The sequence below is a fragment of the Neofelis nebulosa genome, chromosome 1, assembly GCF_028018385.1.
Source record: "Neofelis nebulosa isolate mNeoNeb1 chromosome 1, mNeoNeb1.pri, whole genome shotgun sequence".
Classification (NCBI taxonomy): Eukaryota; Metazoa; Chordata; class Mammalia; order Carnivora; family Felidae; genus Neofelis; species Neofelis nebulosa.
The window spans coordinates 49897821-49918019 of NC_080782.1; the positions used below are offsets into that span (position 1 = coordinate 49897821).

Consider the following 20199-nt stretch of genomic DNA (forward strand, 5'->3'; position numbering starts at 1 on the left):
CTTGTATTTTTCCTACCCAGCCCTGCAATCAGCCATTTCTCCTAAGAGACTTGATTTACTCACATGGAGGGTGATCTACAGAAACCAAGATCTAGGGGTACTATTATTGGTATATTATGCTTCTAGTCTTAGTGAACAGAATGGACATAAACATACATATATGTATCTATATTAAAACCATTGAATTCACACTAATACCTCCAATTCCAATCCAATACCATAAGGCTTATTTCTGCTTTCCACTTTTAAAAAAAAAATTAAAAAAAAATTTTAAGTTTTAAAAATGTTTATTTACCTATTTTTGAGAGAGGAGAGACAGAGTGTGAGTGGGGGAGGGGAAGAGAGAGAGAGAGAGAGAGACAGATTCCAAAGCAGGCTCCAGGCTCTGAGCTGTCAGCACAGAGCCTGATGTGGGACTTGAACCCATGAACTGTGGGATCATTACCTGAGCAGAGGTCGGTCGCTTAACCGACTGAGCCGCCCAGGTGCCCCTCCCCTTTTCCATATTTGTAACTTTCTTATTTCAGTGACAACCCTGTTTTCCATTATCCTGTATGTAACCAAACTCTTGCTGTGTAGGTCGAAAACACAAGAGGTGAGGGAGTAGCAGGGAAAGAAAGGAGGAGGAAGGATAAACGAGGAAGAGGTTTTGTTTTTTGGGTTTTTTTTGTCTTCATTTTACAGAACCATTTCTGCTTTCTCACAAACCCTGAAGACAAGACACAGAAGGATAGGGGAGTGGAGAAGTGCCCCCAAGGGAAGCAAACCAGTCCAGTCTTGGCTTTGAGGTGGGGCTGAGTGGCAGGCTAGCAGATGGAGCTGGCTGGCCCTGCCTCTTCTCTCCCAGGTGGTTCCTGGCAGCTTTTTTTTTTTTTTTTAAGGCGATTTTTATAAGAGCAATTTTAGGTTCACAGAAAAATTGAGAGGAAGGTACAGAGATTTCCCATATATTACTCCTACTCTTGCACAGCCTCCTCTACTTATTAACATCTTCCACCAGAGTGGTACATTTGTTACAACTGGTAAACCTACATTGACATATCATTTCACCTAAGGTCCTTAGTTTACATTAGGATTCCCTCTTGGTGTTGGACATTCTGTGAGTCTGGACAAATGTGTAGTGACATGTATCCATCATTATAGTATCATATAGAGTAGTTTAAACTGCCCTAAAAATCTGGCAGCCTGTAAAGCTTAACTGCTTTGGTTATTTTGCTTTTGTGGGGCATGGAGATGCTGGGTATGCATTTAAATGAACCCTGTTGGGAGACCACCATGGGAGTCTGCACACCTCCACCTACCACCGCAGGAAGTCTTCTTGGCCCTAGGGTGCCGCACATGCACAGCACCGTTTCTTGTTCAGTTTGTACGGGCAGCTATTTGTGTCAGGCACCTTGCTGAATTCTCGCATCATCTTGTTGGGCTCTATGGAGCTTGTGATAGTCATATTCCCCATAAAGTGCAATGAGTGTGGCTTGACCTCTCCAGGTTTGAGCATCTCCACTTGATTTTTGCTTTTAGGTTCATTCCAGCAAATCAGAAACAAAGAGGCCTCCATATACCCTTGAAGGAGCACCTGCTGAAGAAGCCTCCAGTGGCCCACTGCTGGGTGTGGCTGTTACAAGAGGGAGAGGCTGGGGGCATACTGGGGCAAAATCTGCTAGTTCCATGCCTGCTGGAGCCATCCAGTGTGTATGGAGTTTAGTTTGGATTCAACCTGGGGGAAATTGGTATTATCTGAGGTTCTAGCACTGCTGTTGATGCAGTGGGATGAAGGGGAGGCCACAGGGACACACTGGAGGGCTGTGCTGGGCTGTAGTGCTTTACAGTAACCCAACATGGGGTGAGGCCCAGAGGCCTGGTTGAGTTACACCCAGGCTGTCTTGGATGCTTGGCATTGGCAAGAAAAGGCCAGGGAGACTGCAGGGGAAACAGAAGCCCCAGAGGTGCTGGGGCCTTGGCATCATTAGGTTATCTTTACCTTTCTGCGTGGAGGTCTGGCCAAGGCTGGCTCTTTCCCGAAGTGGGGAATTCCTGCTCTCGTTTGTGCTGGTAGACAGATTGCTGTTTGCTGAGGGGTGAGGGGTGGTCTCCTTCCTCTCTAGGCAGGATAGGGGGCTGGTAGGCATGATAGTTTTGCTGCTTGTGTTCTGCCTTGTCTCCTGATCCTCTCAAAATCTGCCTTGCTCCTCTGAGTATTCCTAGAGGAGCAATTGTTGTGATTTGAATTGTGTGGCTTCCCTTCCCCCACAAGGCATGTAACGAAGCTCAACCCCCAATGTTATTTAGACATAAGGCCTTTAAAGAGGTGATAAAAGTTACATTAGGTCATAAGGCTGGGGCCCTAATTTAATATGACTGGTGTCCTCATATGAAGAGGAGACCCTAGAGTTACACAGGTGCAGAGGAAAGGCCATGTGTGGACATAGAGAGGAGGCCAGGAAGATACCTCTCACTTAGAAACCAACCCTCACAGCATCTTGATCTTGAACTTGGAGCTTTCAGAACTGTGAGAAAATAAATTTCTGTTGTTTAAGGCACCCGGTCTGTGGCATTTTGTTATGGTCATCCTAGTTGACTAATACAGCAATTAAAGATAGGAATGACAGGTTCACTGAAACTCAGTGCTTGGGATTGGTAGAGACCCAGTGCTGTACGTCATAGGATGGGGAGGGAATGCTGCTGTTGGTCAGATCTGCTGAAGGCTGGGACTTCAGGGTGAGGGTGTAGACCTGCAGCTTGGATCTCTGGTATCCCAGAAGCAGATAGCTGGTTATCACTTCTTTGTACCTCTGGACTGTCAATGAGTCCTGGATATTCTCACGGAGTAATCCATGGACACAATCAGCTCAGTCTGTGAGGTCTTTGTACTCAAGAGACTGATTCTCCATAAGGCTTTAGTTCCTCATCTTTATGGCCCATATTCATCCATGGATCCTTCGTCATTTACTTTAAAGTGCTTCTCTTGCTAGGACATTGAGAATGAGAAATTTCTTGAGCAGGTTTTCACATTCCATGCACAAGTCAAAAGGAAGATGGTATATTCTGCTCACTTCTTCCTGCAGCTCCTTAAAGTTTTGTCCATCAAAGGCAGGGATCCACTGACCAATGTATAGAGAATGATTGCCAGGCTCCACATAGCCATGGCAGGTCCCTCATACTTTGGACCCTGCAAGAGTTCCAGGGAAACATAAAGAGGGACTGTTCCAAAAGTTATCTAACTTGTTGACAAGGTGAATTAGTTGCTGAAACCAAAGTCTACAATCTTGATGTTCATGTCAGCATCCAAGAGCTAGTTTTCTTTCTTTAAGTCTCTATGGACAATAAACTTGTGGTGCTAGTTCTGTATAGCAAACACTGTTTGGCAGAATTTGACTTTGATCTCTTTTTCTTGCATACTTTCATGAGCCACTAGGTACTCATCTCCACTAGTATACTCTATGACAAGGCTGCTTGTCCCTAGTCTCCATCACTTCACATAATCTCACTATGTTGGAATGATTGAAAGCCTTCATGATTTTTACTTTTCGGGATAGTCTCTGGAGGGTGGAGGAATTCTGATGATCTTATCAGTGATCTTTATGGCTACCTTTTCCTAGTCAGGATGTGTCAGGCCAAGTTCACCACGACAAAGGTACACTTGCTGATGGTCTTGAAGAGTTGGTTGTTGTCAACATGGTTCTCCTAAGCAGAGATGTTGGATTAACAGCTGGGCTTGAAAGCAAGCTTGGCAATTTAAGCTCGGGATAAGCTGGTGAGAAGCTTGGCCAGGTCACCTCAAAAAAAAAATCACTTCCAAAGACCACCTGATGAACCGATCTTTATGATGGAATCAAAACACAATGGCAGACTAAAAATGAACTAAAAACAAATACTAAAAAAATGTGAAAAAAAAGATGTGAGAAAAAAGAATAACTTTTAAAAATGAAAGAAAAAAGAAGAAAAAAAGTAAAAGTAAAAAAGAAAAGTCAGAAAAATAGAAAGTGAGAAAAGATAAAGAAAATGGGAAAGTGAGGGAAAAAAAAGTAACAAACAAAATATACAAAAACCCACAATGCCAAGGAGAAAACAAGCTAACTTTAGTCAAATGTCCTTCAGGTCACTGAAAACCAGCTTCCTGAACTAGAAGCACAGCAAATCTCAGCCCAACCAGGGGCTTATATAGGTGCTTGGAATTCTATAATAATGGTTGCTGTGAGGTCACAGCAAGAAACGGACCAATCTTGGCTGGTGATCATCCACAGTGTTTTTTCTCATTTTTTTGGTCTCAAAAATCTATTTGTCTTAAAAAAGAACTGCTGAGAACTCCCAATAGCTTTTTGTTCATGTACATTATATTTATTGATATTATTAGAATTGGAAAACTGTATGATGCTTCAGTGGCTTTTTCATTTCTAGTTTGAAAAACTGTAATAATTTTTTTAGGCTAAGAGTATTTTTAAATGCCCAAATGGGTGGGGATTTTTAATTTCTCTTTTTGTTAACTTTCTTCATTCTATTCATATTTCAGTTTGTAAAATATAGCTAAAATAGCATTATAAGAATGATGATTCCTCAATATCATCTATTCAGTGTTAAAATTTTTCCCATATATTTTGAAATCTTTTGTTTTTCAGATTGTACACTTGAATCGGGATCCAAAACAGGTCCACATATTGTGATTGGTTGGTATGTCTCTTAAGCGTCTTTTAATCAGTTTTTGCTACATCTCCTTCTTTCTCTCATAATTTATTTTGGAGGAATTCAGTTTTCTAGTGTCCTTCTGTTTGGATTTGCTGATTGTATTCCTGTGGTGTAGATTAACATGTTCCTCTGTATTTCCTGTATATTGATAGCTCAGTCTTGAGGTTTAATCAGATTTTACGTGATCTTTTTGGTGAGACTCCTTCATGGGTGCTGTGTTCTTTTATCAGGAGGTACATGGCGTCTGATGGTCTCTTTGTCATGTTAACTGGCTTCTATTCTTATTGCCTAGATCCATTATATCATGACAGGTAGCAAAATACTCTATTATCTGTTCAATTATTAGCTGGAATACTTCTACGAAGAGAAATGTCTCATCTATTGTAAATTTCTAACCCAATTACCTGTGGTCCGAGATGACAGTCTTTGATTCCTGTTCTTGAAATTTGTTGGAGGTGTTTTTAATGGTGTAATACACATACTTTCCCCCCACCCCCTCCCAGGTTTTTCTATAGGACTTCTAGGTAAAATTTCACTTCAACAAATGTTTCTGTAACAAAAAAGTATTTTGAAAGGTTCTGAACAAAACCAAAGGAATAAATGGCTAAGTGAGGAATTTGGGCATCAAAAACATCTTAGATATTTGAGGTCCTAAGAATATTTGATATCTTGTCAGGGCTGAAAAAATACAAAGGCAGTTATCTACAGTGCTACCCACAGCCCTTAGCATTGTGCCCAACACGCAGTGCATGTTCAATGTATTTTACCATTGTTAGTATTATATAATCTATCCATCTCATTTTATGTGTGGGAAACTGGGACTCATTCATTTGTTTGTTCATTATATTTCCGAGCCCACGTGGTCTGAGGAGGCACTATTCCAGGTGCTGTGGTAAACTGCAAAATAAAGTCCCTGAGTCTGTTGTGCTTTTTTTTTGTGGGGTGGGAGAAAGAAAAGAACAAATTAACAGGTAAGTTGAGAGATGATAATGATATGAAAGGAATAAACAGGGTGATGTGTTAGTGCTATTAGGTGGGGCACTATTTTAGGTGCGGTACTAACATTTCCTAAGAGACTACTGGACCAAGAAGGAGTTCAATAAGGAAGATCTAGGAAAAGGATTTTCCAAAGGCTCTGTGGTGGGAATCAGCTTGGCATGATTAAGTTGCAGAAAGGCCATCAGTGTGGCTGACTGTGAACAGGCAGGCAGAAGGGTGATTGAAGGTGAGTCTAGAGAGGCAGGTAGGGGCAGAGAAGAGAATCCAGTTTTTGTGGCCAATTCCACGTCGGTACATTTGGTATCTCACTCTGCATGATTCTGAGGCCCTGACATTTCTGTTTCTTCAGCAGAACATGCGCAGTTCCAAAATACAGTGTTTTAAAAATTACTTCCCTGATTCTGTCTGCCCTGCTTTGAAGTCTAGACCTGTATCTTAGGAAGGCAGTTCTTAAGGAAACGTGGCCGCTTTGCTCCAGCCTGAGTTTTCTTTCTGGCTGCTGCAGTCTGCTCGTGCCCCGGGATCTCTGGCGTGAGTTGCTGATTTGAGCAGCGTTGAAGAGCCAGCCTCAGGATGATTCCTGCTTTGCGCTCTGCCCTGACCTCTGGTGGACTCGGCCTGTTAAGACACAGATCAGGCTAGAAACTGGAAGCCTTTGCTTCCTATCCCCACCTGCTGGTATTGGGCTTGGAGTGTGCACTGCACAGTATTTTGAAGACCTCCAGGACCTGCGGAGAGGCACAATGTCAGACACTGCCATGGGGTGGCTGGGTGACTTTGACCATCCAATACCTCTTATTTTGGTACAAGAACCTTTCTTTAGAGTATGGATGGCATCAATCCTGCATGTAGCCCAAGTACAAGGAGTGGGTGCAGGACATGGCCTGACCAATGGGAGCTCACCATTCCTTTGGCCTCAGGGATTGGTCCGGAAAGAGCACATGACCAAAACTGGGCAAATCAGGTCTTCTCTAGGAGTTGGTACAGGGACCCTGGGAGAGAAGGCTCACACTCCTGGATCTAGAATTTTATAGGTCCTGTATATCCGGATTGCCAGTAGCCATTCCTTTGGCCACATGGAAGAGAACCTGCCTGAGGATTAAATCAACACTGAGGAAGAAGGTGGGGGTCTGGAAATTCAAAGGGAGTTATCATTTCATCTCCTGCTTCTGGGTGTGCTTACAGTGAGCCAATAAATTTCCTTTTTACCCTTAAGCTAGTTTCAGTAGGGTTTTTGTCGCTTGCAACTGGAAATCTCCTAATTATTGCAATCAGTACTGGCCATTGTTATCATCAAAACAGTAGTAGGTAATCAAGGGTGAGTTTGAAGTAAATACACTGGGGCACTTTATGACCCTCACCACATTTGTTATTATATACTGTATAGTGATCAGTGTGATTTTTTAAAATGTCAGTCTCTCTATGAGCAGGATCGTATTTATTTGCTCATCACTCTAGCTCACTGGATGATAGTAAGTTCTCAATAAATATTTGTGGAATGAATAAATAGCTACATGGCAATCTTTACTGACATGAGAACCTAATTGCCATTAGCCAAAACTATTGTGGTTATCTAGGGGAATGCCCTATTCATCAGCAAGTTATACTCAAGTGAAGTGTTTAGGGGCAGAGTGGGATGATGTCAGCACTTAAGTGGTTCAGCAATAAATAAATACACACACAAATAAGTAAATAAATAAAAGAAAAAGAAAAGTATATCTGTGTGTGTTAGAGAAAGAAAAGAAAGCAAACACAGCAAAATGCTAATCAGTACTGAAATTAAGTGGTTGGCTACAGAGGTGTTCATACTATTCTTTCAACTTTTGAATGCTTGAAAATGATCAAAATTTAGGTTCAGAAAAGAAGAAAGATTACCATTATCTGGATGGGCACTCATGTTTGCCCTGCCTTTAAGAAACTTCCAATCTCCAAATTGTAGGACAAATATACCAGAGAAAGACCATTTGCACTACAAAAGAATTTTTCACTTTTCAGGGGGAAAAATCCTCAAGTCTTCAAATAATACCAGTTATAATGGTCCAGGGAAGGCACTGAGTTCAGCTGTAGGGGAAACTGGAATTAGCCCTATAGAGCAAATCTTCACCTCCTTCTCTTCCTTCCTTCCTCCTTCCCTCCTCCACCTTCTCTTTCCTTTCTTCCTTTTTTATTTTGCTAAAATAGAAAATATTTTGTTTTTATTAGATTCTAAAGTCACTGTAAAAGAAAACTGCAGACACTAAAGAAAGATATAAAGGAGACAATAACCCATCACTGGATTAAGGTATTATGATTTCTCTATTGCATGACCTAGTGTAAAAACTTAGCCACACATATTAATTTATTTGTGAAGCAGGAAAAGGTAGACCTACAACATTATTTGTCATGGTGATGGCATCATCACCACCATCATCACCATCATTGTCATCATCATCATCACTGGAGGCTTGCGTCAGGCACTGTGCTAAATGCTTTACTTACTTTAATTCTCACAACTACTGTATGAATCAGAGGAAAGCATGGGGCGGGGGCGGGGGGTGGGGGAGGAGGTTAACTTGCCAAAGGCTGAGTGGAGCTTTAAACCTGCCTGGCTGACTCCAGAGCCTGTGCTCTTAATCATGCACCATTGTTTGTATCCAGTTCTCTAACTTTGTGTGCTTTAGTTATTTCTCAGTCTTAACATTTTATAAACAATGCTTCCAGGAATATCTCAGGGTAAACATTTTTATGAGTCCTCAAAAATCTCAGCCCTTAGGACCCCTGGACTGTATTTCTTTCTGAAATATTAACGAGGCAGATATTCTTATTGAGTAAACAGGAAAATATACTCAAAATGAGTCTTCCTATAAAGTGTGCCACCCAGAGTTGGAAGGGAGTCTTCTGGTTGATCTACTCTGGGCTAGAATCTTCTCTAATAATGACTTGGTGACAGAGGTAATTACAATAGTAATAACCCTTCCCCCTCCCCCCCCCCCCAACACCTGGCTATGTCACACTGGGCCATGCCTTTTTCCTTTGTGATTTTCTTATTCTTTAAAATAATCCTGTGAGGTAGGTGTTAACTGCCTATGTTCAGATGATAGCAAATATCCTGTGGCATCCCTGACAGATGAACACAGCTTTTACTTAACACATGCCTATGAAATGGGAACTCTGTTTTGCAAAGCACTTTGGACCACTTGTGGACTGCTCTAATTGCTGATGTATTATTTTATGTAAGAATTCACTTAAAATCCCTTACAGAATTCACCACAGGATTCACTAGATCTCTTTTCACACAATATAGCTTGCACTTGAAAAAAGAAAAAAATAACAGTGGACGTAGCCGCCATTATTGAACATGTGCAAGGGGCCAGCATGTGTTCTTAGTGCAGTTCTCACCCGCATTACCTCATTTGTGCATTACAACCTCAGGAGTGGTTGTGGGGGGGGAGGGGAGGAGGGGGGGCCTGTTATTTTCTCCATTTTATATATGAGGTGGTTGAGGCCTGTAGGTATTAAGTACCAAGGCCAAGACAGTCCCTTCCCACCTGCATGCATTTGTCTGTGGCTTTAGAACCTGACCTTCCTAGAAAGTTTCCTGAGGGTGGGAGAGTGAAGCTGGTCAGTGGGGTCACCATAGAAAATGTCAATTTAGAAAGACAGAAAGCAGCTGACCAAGCTCCTTCCCCAAACTCTTCAGTTTTCAGAGTCCTATACAGTATGTATGTGGGTTGTAACAAGGAAAATTTAGATGAAAGTCTAGCAAACATTAATTATATCAATAAACATCTATTAATGATGTCATGGTGATTTTATATTTTGTTGAGGGGCTAAAAATAACTTATTGGTAAGATAATAAAACTTACTAATAATTATTGGGTTTCTTTTTATGTACTATGCCTGCTCCTTTAAGAAAAATATTTTATTGAGGTGAAAGTCACATATCAGAAAATTAACCATTTTAAAATGAACAGTTCAAAACTGAGGGTTGCTAGGAGGGGAGGGGGGTGGGGGGATGGGCTAAATGGGGAAGGGGCATTAAGGAAGACACTTATTGGGATGAGCACTGGGTGTTATACATAAGGGGATGAATCACTGGAATCTACCTCTGAAGTCATTAATGCACTATATGCTAGCTAACTTGGATATAAATTAAAAAATTAAAAATTAAAAAAAGATAAAACGAACAGTTCAGTGGTATTAAGTATATTCAAAATGTTGTTCAACCACCATTTGATTTCCAAAACATTTTCATCACCCCAAAGTAAAACCTTTTACCCATTAAACATATTCTCTCTCTCTCTCCCCACCTCTTAGTCCCGAGCAACCACCATTCTGTGTTCTGTTTCTATGGTTTTCTTTATTTTGGCTATTTCATAGCAAGGAAAATTTGTATGTGACTTTTGTGTCTGGCTTTTTTGGTTAGGATGGTTTGGAGGTTCATCCATGTTATAGCATGTATCAGTACTTTATTCCTTTTGTATGGATGAATAATATTCTATTGTGTTTGTCTATTCATCTGTTGATGAATTTTTCCATCTTTTGGGCAAGTAAATCCCCATGGTCATCCCCCTCCTGATATTGGTGATAGTAGCTGTCATTTAAGAGTACATTATATGATTAATACTGTTATTTCTCCATTTTACAGATGGAGAGACTAAAGTTTATAAAATTTAAGCACTTTTTCTAAGTTATATACTAGTGATAGAGCTGGGATTAAAACCCAGGTCTTGGTGACTCTAAAACTGTCAGTATGTGATGATTATGTGCCTGAGTTTCCTGTCTTTCATAAAGATGATTTTAAAAAAATTGCAGTGGATAACTGCTGACCATCAGCGATAAAAACCACTAATCAGTGAGTTCTGAAATCAATTTAGTGGGTCACAAACCTCATCAGAAACTGAAATAGAATGGAATAGAATGGAAAATGTTATGTAGTAAGAGTATTACTTTGTGAAACTCTCATTTCAGTTACATGTGTGTGGGATGTATGGGTGTGTCTGCCCTGCCATGATGTAAAATATATTTCTTTTTTTTTAAACAATATTTTTTTTTTTTTTAATTTTTTTTTTTTCAACATTTTTTATTTTTTATTTTTGGGACAGAGAGAGACAGAGCATGAACGGGGGAGGGGCAGAGAGAGAGGGAGACACAGAATCGGAAACAGGCTCCAGGCTCCGAGCCATCAGCCCAGAGCCTGACGCGGGGCTCAAACTCACGGACCGAGATCGTGACCTGGCTGAAGTCGGACGCTTAACCGACTGCGCCACCCAGGCGCCCCATAAACAATATTTTTTAACGTTTATTTATTTTCGAGAGACAGAGAGAGGCAGAGCATGGGGGGCAGGGAGAGAGAGAGAGAGATATACAGAATCTGAAGCAGGCTCTAGGCTCTGAGCTGTTTGTTAGCACAGAGCCCGATGCGGGGCTCAAACTCAGGAACTGCAAGACCATGACCTGAGCCGAAGTCGGACGCTCAACCGACTGAGCCACCCAGCCGCCCCAAATATATTTCTTATTGTGGGTCTAAGTCAAAAGTTTTTGAAAAGTGTTGCACTAAGCTACTCTCAGGTTCATTTTTTCCCCCTTATGTACGAACTTCTTTGTGCCTAAATGGTCCTTGTTAGTTTCTGCATTCTTAAATATGGAGATGTTCCTCTCATCCTCCAAATTCACAAATCACAAATTCCCTGAAGTACATTTTTTGCTCCCTCACAGTCATCCCTGACTTACCTTACATGCCCTTTTAAGATTTGGTTGGTGAGTGCCAAATTTGGTGCTGCATGCCTTTGAAGTTCTGTTCACAATCCGCAAATACATTGTTTGCTTGGTTATTAAATGACAAGAAATGTGCACATTTAATAAACACTTTAATAGGTGATAGCCCACATCGATCCCATTCAACACAAGCAATAATTGTGCTCATTTGTCACTTATTGGCACCCCCATCAGATGGGTGAGATGTGGAAGAAGACATCTTCCCTGCTGTTTGTCACACAGTGCGAGTGCAATGTGGAGCTCTAGTCCCCAGACAGCCTCCGGGAAGGGGCCCTGTGGATATGCAGATGATAATTTCACATGGTGAATGTTGGGTTTTCTTCACGTCAGTAGCTATCCACAGCAGTTCTCTAGGGACCCTTTCAAAAGCCAGTTTGAAAACGTATTCCTTAAAACACAGAATTTTATTAATAATGAGAACATATTAAAAATGCCAAGTTGTTGCTGGGAAAGTCCAAAAGCGGTCTTTTAATAAACTAGAGTGAATTATAGCTTAAATCTACAAAACAGAATTAGGGTTTAAATTTTTTATTTCTGTACTATAAATGCAAGAATTCAGTTTCTTATTGAAATGTTAAAAAAGTCATGTCGAAAGTTCAAGGAGTTCTTGATTGGGTGGGGATGATGCGGAGACAGGACATTCAGTAAATGTTGTTGAAATACCCATTGTGTGTAAAATACTGTGCCTAGTGTTGAGGATACAAAGGAAAAAAGTATGTTATAGCAAGCTACTTCAGGAAGCTATCCAAGAGAAAAACTCCTGTCTGTGTTCAGACATTTAAAGAAAGTTCATCAAGATCTTGTATGTCATCAATGGTAGGAAATTAGAACCATAATGTCTGTTAAAAAGGGAATAGTTATATATGTTTTGGTAGAAGCATAGAATGTGATACAGAAAACCATTACAAAGAAAGAAGTAGACCTTTAAGACGATCATGAGAAAAAAACAGATTTTAATGTGAACAGAAGCATGCTCTTGTGAAGAATGTGTCTCATTCACTGTTTTATTTCAAGCATCTAGAATAGACCTTGACATATAGTAAGTGTTTGGTAAGACTATGATAACATTTTAATGAAAATATCATTAAATTTTATTAAATAAAATTTTATTTTTATTTTATTAAATAAAAAGCATTATTTAATAAAAATATTTGTACACAGGTATACATCAAACTGTGAAGAGTGGTTAACTCTGAGGCATATGCTTGGGGATGGAGAAAGGGGGGACTTTGGGAGGGCAGAGATCAAACCTTGCATGGGTCCCAGTGCTTGTTAAGTGCACTCAGTGTCTATGAAGTATAAACAACCAATGTTTTGAGTTAGGCCTATAGTTGCCTGATTCATTTTTGTATTCTATTATTTTATTTATTTTTTAAAGTAGGATCCATGCTCAATGTGGTGCTTGAACTCATGACCCTGAGATCAAGGGTCACATGCTCTACCAACTGAGCTAGCCAGGCATCCTCATTTTTGTATTCTAAACAGTGACTAGAAGGATGCCTTGAACGTAGTGGTTGCATCAGACACTATTGGCTGCTTACATAGCAGCTGTTCCTCATTTCTTCCTAAGTTTATACACCCCCCAATTTTCAGGCTACAATATGATCTGGGAATGTGGACCATTCCCCTGAGTACAGGGTCTAAACCTAGTTTAGTAATTGCATTCCCCATTTGCTCCAGAGATTTAGGGGTGGCCATGTGACCAACTTGTGGCCAGTGAGATGTAAGAAGAAGTCTTCTGGGAGGGATTTTGCTTCTGAGTAAAATGAGATAGGCGAGGAGATTAGCTTTATTCTTGTCTTAAATGTGGTTGTGTGAAGCTATGATGTTTGGAGTTGAGGCAGTCATATTGCTAAAGCAAGAAGCCCAAATGTAAAAAGTAAAGATTGAAGAGCAGAAAGGTAGAGAGTGTCTGGGTGCTAGGTGACATTGTGAAGCCTCTGTATCAGTCCTGAAACTTCCAGAAAGAGACTTGAATTGTGAAATTTTGCAAGCAACTATTAGGTATGCATTGCTACTTGTGGTGAAAGCAATTCTAAGCCTATACAGTGGTCTAAAAACAGGGTTGCATTAGTGGATTCAAGTATTAATGAATTCAAGGAGGTAACAGTCTAATTGGGGACATAAGCTGTATAAATAAAAAAAAAACCCTTGACAATGCAAGATGATGTGTACTGAATGAATAATGCAGCCTGGTGGGCCTATTGGGAAGGTCTTCATGGAAGATACCAAAATGTGAACTGTTTTACAAAGAACCTAACTAAATAACCGACCTATTTAAAAAAAAAAGTGAACTGATGCTTGAAAGCTGGTAATAGTAAAGGTGTGGATTTAACAATTAGCTGTGCAAAAAAAGTCAGTTTAGTTTTTGATAGCTTAAATTGGTCTCATTTTTGAGACTTCATTCTGCTTGATGTTCGGAAACATAATACTAGTTTATTCTAGGTATAGTCAGTCAAGTCAGTATTTTCTACCCTCCTTCCTTATCTCTAGAAGATATCTAAGTACTGATGGGCTCATGTGGTGTCATGGAGTTGGAGTGGGGACATTTGATCCTATGTTGGTGACTGTTGACAATGGCAGTACTTCTCAAACATGCATATCACCTGCATGTTTATGAAAATGCAGACTCTGATTCAGAAGGTCTAAGTAGGGCCTGAGATTCTGCATTTCAAGCCCTCAGGTGATGCCATTGCTGCTATCCTGTGGACCACACTTTGAGCACTAAGGAGATGACTCTGCTTAAAATCACTGCTTTGGAGCTTTTTCTTTTCAGTTTTATAGAAGCCAGGCTTGAATGGGGCAGGTCCCCACCACTACTCATAGTCATTGCATCAAACTATGGTTTAATTCTCTATTGTCTTTTTCCTCCTATTTTATATATGATTTATGTTTTTGGTTTTTCCTTCTCTCCTGTGGCTCTGCTGGCTGTCATGAGCTGGGAATGTGCCCCTGGAAAAAGGTGGCACATGTAATTCATTGTGATAATGGAATCTTTCATTGTAATGCAATTAGCAGTGGACATGTCTGGTTTTACTCTGGGAAAGCAATATGGAAAGAGTTATTTAAATTAGTGAAAGAGTATTAACATATAATTAATACAGGATTGCTCTGTTGGATAAAATTCCATTGTGTGTGGCACATGTATGCCTGTGTATGTTATGCCAGACAATGACAACTATAACAATTGTTTTTAGTGTTGATTTCCTGGCTGTCACCCATGCTGATTTCTGTCTGCTAGTGAGATGGGTGTTAGAGGAGGAGTAATCAGAATCATTATACTTCTCAAAGATCCATTTTTCTATAATTCCGAGACAGGTCTTGCAAGTTCAAGCAGGAATAGTAGCTAAACATAGTAGCTAGGGACCTTGAGTTGATCATCAAAGCTCCCATTAGTGCAAGAGGTGGAACTTTTCTTAATAGAAATTACTGTAAATGGATATAGGAGTCATGGGGGTAATTGACTAACCAAGGCTTAAGCATGTTTGCGGAAAGCAAAAGCCACAAAACAGTATGCCTTCCCCCATTAGCCCCTAAACAGAAGTGAGTGGCAATTGCTGGTAATCCATCTCGAACCAAGAGTAGAGCTCTTTAGGATGTCAAATTACATGGGAATTGTAATGAGATTGCTAATGCTCATTGAATCTGTAGATCGTATCTTTTATATGAGTTGGGTTATTTTCTAAGACATTATATTTTACTTACCTTGAACCTTCTGTAGTTGAACTGTCTTGGTAATACACCTTGGTGGGATGATGTGTTCTAGGCTCTTTGGAGAATGTTCTGCTATTCTTTCTGTTGCTGGGTTTGAAACGTGACTTGCCTTGACTGTCTGGAATTTTAAAATGTAAGCAATGGTGCCATCCAATGGTGTCTAAGCAGCCTTCTGATAGAGAAGAAAATAGAATTTACTTTGAGGAGATAAGCTTCATGAAGCTCTATGCTCAAATGTGGCTCCCAGGCTCCATGGATTATGTCTGTCTCTCAGTGGAGAGCCAGGTTCTTTGATTCTTGTCATTGTTGGGAAAAGTGACCTTGGTGGAATTCTCTAGTCTTGTCCAGTGAAAGTCACATCTCTCCTGAAAATGGGAAATTTTCTATGTTCTCCTGGCTTTGAGAATTAGGATCTTCATTTTTAAAAAGTAGGGAACTGGTTTTGAATGCAAAACAATGTCTGGTGTAGTACCAGTAAAAGGACTGTATTTTGAAAACCCAGACCTTTTCACCGCTATTTAAAAATCCTATCCTCAAATCTATAACCCTGTTTAAGCAGAAGGCTCCATGCATTGGATCCTGTGCAACTCGAGGTGTTTAAATAATTGTAGCTGAAGGAACACCTGGGTGGCTCAGTCAGTTTGGCGTCCAACTTCAGCTCAGGTCAAGACTTGCCATCAGGATTGACCCCGCGTTGGGCTCAGTGCTGACAGCTCAGAACTTGGAATTTGCTTTGGATTCTCTCTCTCTCTCTCTCTCTCTCTCTCTCTCTCTCTCCCTCCCTCCCCTGCTTGTGCTCTGTCTCTGTCCTTCAAAAATAAATAAACTTAAAAATTTTTTTTTTAGATAATGTAATTGGAATCCGGATGTGGCAGACTTCCTGAGGAAAGCTGGTGTTCCTGCTATTCTCTATTCTCTAGGGTCTTTGGTGAACCCCCAGTTCTAGGACACATAAACAAAAATGCATTTTTTACTGAGGATTTCAGGAAGAAACAGGGAAGATGATTTCTACCATAGACCATGCAATAGATAGCTAATGAAGATCTCATCCCTGTTCTGTCCTCTGCCAGCAAACTTGTCATTCCCCATCTCTTACTCCAGATAGTATTTGAAGACTCCTTTATTACGCAAGTTACTCAGTGTGTGTCCTCAATTTATAGACCCCCCTTCAGCAAAACAAAACCCTGGAATTAGCTTCAGAGTGGTCTTCTAGTGCCTCCGGAAGGCTTCCTCCCTCATCAAAGCTTTCAATTTAGTTATTCATCCAACTAAAATTATTTGGGTGGATGGGTTCTCCTGCTCAGTAAAGAAGATTTTTCTCCATAATGTTATTAAGGTATATCCTGCCTACTTCCAAAAATGACTGTGAACCATTAAGAGATTCAGATGTATGTAAATACTGAGTAATCAATTACATAGTCCAATACCAGGCATCATTCACTTTGTTACTATTTATCCTGTTGCCCCTGGTTGCTCCTTCAAAAGAGTCCTTCAACCATTCCAAGTGGATTTTTTTGTCCTTACTTACCATTTTTTTTCAATCTCTTGGTAACTCCCTTCTTATCCCCCTGCTGAGGCTGGCCAGCTAGCCTTGTTCTTCCTGGAAGCACTCTCTTAGATTCTCTCCCTCTCCAGGATTTCTTAGACCTGGTTGCTGTTATACTTGAAAGGTGTTAATGAATGACAATGATGTAATGTATCATGGCTGCAGGACTATTTGCATTTAAATGGGGACTTTTACATTTGCACAGTCTGAACCCAGAGAAATGACTCCTTGAGGAGAATTACAGTCTTAGGGGCAGGCCAATGAGGCAAGCATTTGGCTGTATATAACCATCATTATACATGGATGCCCCTACCCCTGGGTGAGGGCTAGATGTACTGTGTGAGATGGGTGGGGGAATGCAAGTGTCAACTGAAAAGAACACATTTGACATTACAAAATAATTCTGTATTTGATGGCTTGTATGAACTGCCCCACACTACAGGGTACAAATGTAATGATGTCTCTTTGACTGTCCTGTTCACTGTTGTATTGCTAGTTTGTTTTTTTTTTTAAATCTCCTTTTTCTGTTTATTTTGTTTTGAGAGAGAGAGAGAGAGAAAGAGAGAGTGTGAGCAAGCAAGGGAGGGGCAGAGGGAGACAGAGAGAGAGAATCCCAAACATGCTCTATGCTGTCAGCTCAGTGCAGAGACCAGTGTGGGGCTCGAACTTATCAACTTTGAGATCATGACCTGAGCCGAAATCAAGAGTTGGATGCTTAACCAACTGAGCCACCTGGGTGCCCCTGAAAACCTTTTTATTGAGGAATCATCAAAATACAAAAAGCTGCACATATTTAGTATACAACTTTGTGAGTTTGGAAATGGGTATACACCCATGAAACTATCACCATAAATCAATGCCATAAATGTATCTGCCACCTCTAAGAGTTTCTTCCCATCCTACTTATTTAGTGATAAGAACACTGAACTTTAGATCTACTCATTTTGCAAAATTTTAAGTATACAGTATTGTTAACTATAGGCACCGTGGTGTGCAGCAGATCTCTGGGACTTATTAATCTTGCATAACAAACTTTGTACTCTTGACAAACACCTCCCTGTTTAACACTCTCTCCCACCCCTGCCCAGTGTTTTGTGTCCTGGCACCATAGTAAGTGTTCAATAATCATTTGTATAGTGCAAGGATGGATACATAGATGGTTGATTTTTCAGTAGATTGTTTAAACTCTTCCTCATACACAAGAACTCCAAATATCTCTCCTGAGACTTCCATGACCTGAACATTTCTATGAACTGCAGGATTTTTTTCTTAGTCTCCAACGATGAGTGGGGCAGCTAGTCCTTTTTTCTTTCTTTGTGCCAGACTGTGCTGCTGGTGAAGCTGAATTCTTCACAGTCCCAAGAGTCTGGTTCACCTGAAAGAGCCATAGGAGCTCTCCAAGAAGAACCTTCCACTCCTTCAGGGCCGGGGTGAATGGGCGCACAGAGCTCTGGCTCAAGACTGCAAATCTGAGCCTTTCCCTGTGTTCATGGGCACAGCTACATCCCAGGGCACAGCCTAGTGGACATCCAATCCTAGCTGCAGATATTTGCAATGGGGGAAGAAATGGAATTTGGTAACATATAATGCATGTCAACTGCTTAGTATAGTCTCTGGCATATAGTAAGCATTTAGTAAATGAAACTAATTTATAAAGTGTGAATGTATTAAAGTAGATTGGGTGGCTGCAATAGAGAACAAAATTTAATGGCTCAAAGAAAAAAATTATTTCTCTTGTTACAAAGTCAGGTGACTATTCCAAGTGTTAAAGAAAACTTTTTAGACAATTTAGTTATAAGCATGTATCAGAGTTTTATTATGGTCATGCACATAAGAGAAATCACCCTAGAAGGCTGCTTCCCAAATTCACTTTTGGCAGAGAACCTTGGTAGGAAAAGGGTTTAGTTAGATAATCACTGTTAGAGTAGACACAGAAAGAAAAGTAAGTCTGGTTAAAGGTCACTAGATCTTTGATTGACAGTTGGCAACTGAGTGTGTGGGTAATTGGGCATGTGGGTAATTGGTTTCCCAGAGCAAACCTTAATCCCATTCAAGTTCACAGGAAATTGTTTAAGCATTTTATCAGGAATGCTAACTTCTCAGAAAGAGATTGTGAAGCAAAAAGCTTCTGTCCTCAGACCAGGTTTGGAACAATTTTTCTTACGTGGGACTATGGACCCCTCTGTCCCATCCAGTCATTAAGGAACCCTGGATGATGACAGCTCTGCCATTGTTAGTATATGGCTTTAATGTCCTTTTGGTCACTGTCAGAACAGAGATTTTGTCTTAAGCAAATGAACCAGAGGTTGGAAATAGAACTTATGCTTACACATCACTGAGAACTTAGTTACCCAGTCACCAAGCAGCAAAGGGGGCTAAGAAATGAAATCCCTGATTGGCCATCCAGGTCCTAGCTGCAGATCTTTTACTATGGGGGAGAAATGGAGCTTGGGGACAGCAATGGTCTCTGCCACAGTGAGACTGTGCCTAGCCCTTCATATTCTACTGTGTTCTGAAGCAAGAGTTGGCAAACTGTGGCCCACAGGCCAAATCACACCCACAGCTATTTTGTAAATAAAGTTTTATTGGAACACAGCCATGCTCATTCATTCATTTATTGTCTATGGCTGATTTCATACTACAACAACAGAGTTGAATAGTTGAGACAGGGACTGCATGGTCCAAAGCCTAATATATTTATTATTTGGCCCATTATAGAAAAAGTTTGCTGACTCTGTGTGGGGCATCCTGATTGTGTGGGGGCTGGCAATGCAGGTCATGGAAGAATTCACTGAAGGCAGAAAAATCAGACAAAAGTTTGTGGAAGGGCATCTGGGTGGCTCAGTTGGTTAAGCGTCCAACACTTGATTTCGGCTCAGGTCATGATCTCACAGTTTGTGGAATTGAGCCCTGCATTGGGGCTCTGCAATGACAGCATAGAGCCTGCTTGGGATTCTCTCTCTCAGCTTCTTTCTCTCTCTCTCTCTCTGTCTCTCTGCTCCTCCCCTGCTCATGTACACACTCACGCATGTGCTCTCTCTCTCTCAAAAAAAAAAAAACAACCATAAAAAAAAGTTTATTGAATACACTGCAAGGAAGCAGCAGAGAGGGCAGCAAAGGAGAAACTGTCTGCCATGAAGTGGTAGTGACGGGCCACAGTTACAGGGTGCAGTAAAGAGTGTGGGGACATATGGAATTTTCCCTTTTATGGTAGAAATGGCACCTGATTGAAATTGGTCAGTTAGGGCCTCTGGCTGTTTTGAGGTGTGTTGCTTAATGAGCCTGTTTGTGTCAGCTCAGTGGTCACTGTGGGCCCTTTGCCTGGCTCAAGTTTCCATTGCTCAAACCTGTTGCCTACAAGTGGCTTCCAGATTGTTTTAGAGAGGGTCCTGAATTGCCCACAGAAATTAAACTGCTGAATCAAAGCATATGTGTGTTTACATTTCGGTAGGGGTGCCTGGGCGGCTCAGTTTGTTAAGCCTCCAACATCAGCTCAGGTC

The 20199-nt window shown here is 40.8% G+C and overlaps 2 pseudogenes; both read right to left on the reverse strand.

Moving 5' to 3' along the window:
- Positions 1–1324: 1324 nt before the first annotated feature.
- LOC131510067 (serine/threonine-protein kinase MARK2-like) lies at positions 1325–2129 on the reverse strand (annotated as a pseudogene).
- A 492-nt stretch (positions 2130–2621) lies between these two features.
- LOC131515964 (serine/threonine-protein kinase MARK2-like) overlaps positions 2622–20199 on the reverse strand; it is a 29121-nt pseudogene continuing 11543 nt past the window's right edge.